This window comes from Malania oleifera, chromosome 9, assembly GCF_029873635.1.
Source record: "Malania oleifera isolate guangnan ecotype guangnan chromosome 9, ASM2987363v1, whole genome shotgun sequence".
Taxonomy (NCBI): domain Eukaryota; kingdom Viridiplantae; phylum Streptophyta; class Magnoliopsida; order Santalales; family Ximeniaceae; genus Malania; species Malania oleifera.
The window spans coordinates 54,249,959-54,255,033 of NC_080425.1; positions in this window are offsets into that span (position 1 = coordinate 54,249,959).

Here is a 5,075-nt window from a genome sequence, read left to right on the forward strand (position 1 = left end):
AGGGTTGTGTAACTGAGAGCCATGAAAAAACAAGGGAAGAGAAAGGGAAAGTAGGAAGAAGAGAAAGGGAGAAAAAGAAGGGTAGGGAAGAAGAGAGGTGTAGCAGTGCTGGGAAGAGGAAAATATAAAAGGGAAGGGGGTGGGGGGGAGAACCCTAGTTCGCATGTTTGAAACTTTGGACCTGGCTGCATGGCCGGGTCACATCAGATTTTTATATATATTTTTTCTTTCCTTCTTTTTATTTCTCGGAAAACAAGCCCAAGTTTGACCATCTTAGAATCCATATCGCTCAAAGTTTAAAACACAAAAGTTATATATAATTTTCTCATCTTTCTCTAGAATTTTGAATCATTTCGATCGGAGTTTGGACCAAAAAATTATACTCAAATTACGAACTGGTGCCGATTTTAGCTTTTGATAATTTTCCTGCAATAAAAAAAAATGCCAAAAATTCATAAATTGCTCAATAAAACCCAAATATTATAAATAAGACATTGTGTTAAAATATTGGGAGTAATTAGGTATTTAATTAAGAATATAAGTTTCAATGCATGAATTAAACCACATAATTATGCATTTTATGCGCATAATCACATTCCCCAACTAATGTTTTGCTTGTCTCTAGAAAATAACGTGAATGATTTCAACTGCGGTATCCACAATTACTAACTCCAGCAAACATGAAATTAATGTTCATGTGACACAACTATATAATTTCACATATAAGAATATAACTGAATTTCACACAAACTCGTTCATATTCAATGCACACAACTCCGAAGCACATCACTTATGCAAGTTTCATCATTATATAGCATTTAAGAACAATATACTCACATGAAGTTAACCAGCGGTACAATTCAGAGTTAATGCGGTCATATAAGTTCGAGTATAAACACGTAAAATCTCGAGGAATGTGTGATGTGTGTGACTCATTACACCTAAGATACCAGTGGACACCTACAGAACGGTCGTTTTGACTCGGCCTAACTATGATACCCTAAAAAACACTCAAAATGATAGGTTCACTCATCATATGTGAGGAGGAGTGTCGCGATCAAACATCCCACATATTATAAGGAACAAATGCTAAATGTATGGAGTGGAATAGTCTGAAAAGGATCTAGCCTGCTTGTGAGGTGTCAGGTCTTTCACCCTAGCATCTTCTCACCTACTCGTCGTGTCCAACCGAGACCACCCTCGATCAACTTATTCACAAACTTGACGTGAATACATTTGAGACATTAAACGGTTGAAGAATCTTCATACGTGGAAAACAGGTGTCGTGTCCCTAACTTTTCGTGGTATTTATGCAGAGCAGGCATTGGCGTTTCATTTCATGTGCATTTCTATTTGTCTTACTCTTTCTTTTGCTCATTCTTCATTTTCTGTCTTTTCATTGTCAATTAGGACAATCATTAAACTTCTTTCATTATCTTCATACCACCAATGTGAATTAAGCTTGAACAGTTGTCTATGAATTAAGTCTATTTCTAGGGGTAGTTTAGCCTTCACATCTTGAGTAGGCTACAAGACCTAGGTTTCTATCTCCTCACTAGATGTCACCTTTAGGCTAACAAATAAAAAACAGAGACTAGTGTACAAAGAATCATCCAAAAGAAAGGAAAACTGAGTTTTATGAACTTTGAATTGATGTTAACACTCAAAAGGACGATAAATAGTTCAAGGATATCTCGCAAGGTGTCATAATCATCACGGGTGCTCTCTCAGTACTCACAAGAAACCCTAAGTGCTACAAGTCACGTGAACGTGTATTTTTAGCCTTATGAGATGTCGTGTAAATACAAGAGTTTATATAGCCAAATTAACACGAGTGTACTACCAATCAATTCTTCATTGGGTTACAAAATCATATAAAGAGAAACTACGCATAAATGACTCGAGTGTGTAATTCTTAGGTTATATGCAAGTATGTGAATGGTATAAGTCAATGTTAATCATGGCATAAGTCAGTGTAATTCCTAAATACTTTTTCTTTCTTTTTTAATATAAAACCCAGCAAGTAAACGTGCACAGTGTCACATGTAAATTGTCACCCCCCAACTAAAGTGGAACATTGTCCTCAATGTGAAAGCATAAGGGAGATAGAAAAGATGTGCAAGAGAGAAGTAGGGCATAGCTAGGTGGAGAAGTAATGGAAAATAAAAAATGAAACTACAGAAAAATGTATCTGAAAGTTAACTAAAAATAAAATAAGGTAAAATAAAATGAAAAGAGGGGAAATAAAAACATCCTAGTTGTTTGGCAGAGGCTCTGGAGGAATTTCGTCTAGTGGGTGCAAGTCTGTAAATTGAACTAGTAGGTCTCCAAATTTGAGCCTCCACAATGAATCAGTCTACATACCTGCACGAAACTTAGCCTCAAATGAATTAATACTCTTCAAAATACCAAACAATACATATGCAGATTGACTTTCTTATTTTAACAAGAAAGGATCTTTATTCAGCATATTTTTCAGGAAATTTATTTCTTTACGAACTAGTTTTTGAGGAAAAGTTGTTGGAATAGTTACCTTTAGTTCTTTAGAAGCATTAGCATTTAAAGTTTTACCTTGTTCCTTGAAAGTTAAACATTCACCTTTCTGTTCACCCTCTTTATCGGGTGTACCGGTCATCTTACAATTGCAGGGATTTGCTTTAGCATTGGACTCCTTGACATTTATTCCAGTCAGGAGTGACAGTTCCATGACTGTAAAGCTCTAAGGATAAGGTACCGTAGGTTGGTACTCCTAATTAATATCAACCTCCTCATTAACTGACTGCTTTACTTCTAGGCTCACTTTCTTTGGTTTTTCTTTGACTTCATCTGTCTCAGTCGTAACTTCAGGTGCCGTGACAACTGGTTGTCTGTCGATGAGCATCTCAGGTTGGGGAACTTCTTTCCTGCTTCTCAAAGTAATGACAGCCTCCGTTGTCTCAAAAGAAACATTATGTATTTGTTGTTATTGCTGCTGGTATTCTTGAGGACTAGGTTGAGGTTTCACTAGAAATTCTCCTTTTTCTAAGATATCCAATTGCGTGCACATCACATTAGCAGTGTCCAAAAATTCATTTATGTCCTGAGTATATTGATTGATTTGAATTTGCATGAACTGCAGGAAGGCATCCTCAAGAGACATCCCCGGTGGAGCAGGTGCTGCACTAGATTGAAATCCTGATGGCATAAAGCTTTGAGGGATCTGTTGTGGCTGATACTGAGGCGGAAGAGTGTCTGGATAATATGTTGGCTCATATTTATGTCCACCACTGATTGTGCTGATAGGTTGTAATATCATGGGTTCCTAATTGTATCGTGTATTCCATTGTTGAATACTTTCAGTTAAGTAATCAAAGAATGATAGTACCTGATCTGGTTCCTTGCTGAAGAGTTCTCCATTGCACATGGTCTAGACAAAGTGTTTGCAATCAAAAGTAAGAGATGTATAGAAACAATTAACTAACCTCCATGATTCAAACCCGTGATGTGGACAAGTACTTAGCAGATCCTTGAGCCTCTCCCAGCAAGCCCAAAAAGTCTTGTCACCCTTCTGCATAAATTGAATGATCTGTTCCTGCAAAAATTGAGATCTCTGTGAGGGACAAAACCTATACAAAAATTCACTCTCCATACCAGCCCAATTAGAGATAGAGTGAGGTCTTAAAGAAATAAACCACATCGTTGCCCTATCCTTCAAAGAGGCAAGAAATAAACGAAATCTAGTAGATTCATCAGTTCTAGCACGAGAGAAAAAAATATTGCAAGTCAGCTCAAAACTTGTTAGGTGCTGATAAGGGCACTCAGATTCCGTCCCGTAGAATTGAGATAGCAACGACTTCCTCTCGTGCTGCATCATGAAGTTAAGTTCGTCATTAGGTAAAGCAGTATAAGATGATGCAGTGGTGTATTGAAGCTGCAAAAAATCCATAAGTGTGCGTGGTGCAGGTGCATCCATAATTTTTTTCAAAGCCCAATTATTATTTTTTTTCTTCTTTTTCTTTTTCATGAGAGTAATTAAAATGACAGAAAAAACACTAATTTGAGGCCAAGACCGACATTCCTTGGCAACGGCGCAAAAAACTTGACTTACTCTAAAAATGAGTAGCTCGGAAGTTATCCCAAGTATAGGAGTTACGTCGTGTAATATTCAACCGAAAGGCCAGATCGTCTCCTTAGAGAATGCAGTTTAATCTCAAATTTTACGTATTTTCAATCGAAAATAAAGAGTCACTGAACTCAGTTCAAATTTGGGGTTTTCAGGATTGTTTGAGATTTCTTTTGACAAATTAAATGAACATGTAAATTAAATTCTAATCCTAATATGTAAAGAATTTAATAACGAGAAACAAAAATCTTACGCTTTATCAGGCCAAAATTGAAACATGCATTTAAATTTTGGAATCAAAACTAAAGATGATAACTTTAACATGTAATTAAAATATGCAATAATAAAAACTCAATCAAACTCAACTCAACCAACAAAAAAAAAAATTTTTGCAATCAAGAACTTGAATCAAAATTGAGACTTTAACAAATAAACAATAAATTAAACATGATAACAAAATTCGGACTTTAATTAGACTAAACTTAAACTAAAAAGAACCCAACACAATTTAAGTCTGAAACAAAAACGACAAATTTAAATCCTAAAAATATTTTTTTCTTTTTATATTTTATTCTTCTTTTTTTTTTCTTTTTTTTTTGAAGAAACCAAGCCGAACTTTAATCAATAAAAAAATAGCCCAAACAAAATTAAGTCTAGTGCTATATTATTTGAGAGAAAAAGAAAATAAATAAAATTTCTTAATAACACCCAAGCAATATTTAAAAGTTGAACCTTTAAATAAAATCATACCAATAACAATGATTCCATTCATAAAAGAAATAATAATAAAAAACAATTAAAGGAGAAGATAAGAAAGAAAGGAAAAAGAAAAAGAAAGAGAGAAAAAAGCTAGTGGGGAATTTGGCTGTTGGAGGATTCGGCTGGAGGAGCTGAGGAGCAGGCAGCAAGCTGGAGGGGCTATGGTTGAAGGGCGTGACTGAAATAGCAACAGTAGGGTTGGCTTCTCCAACAG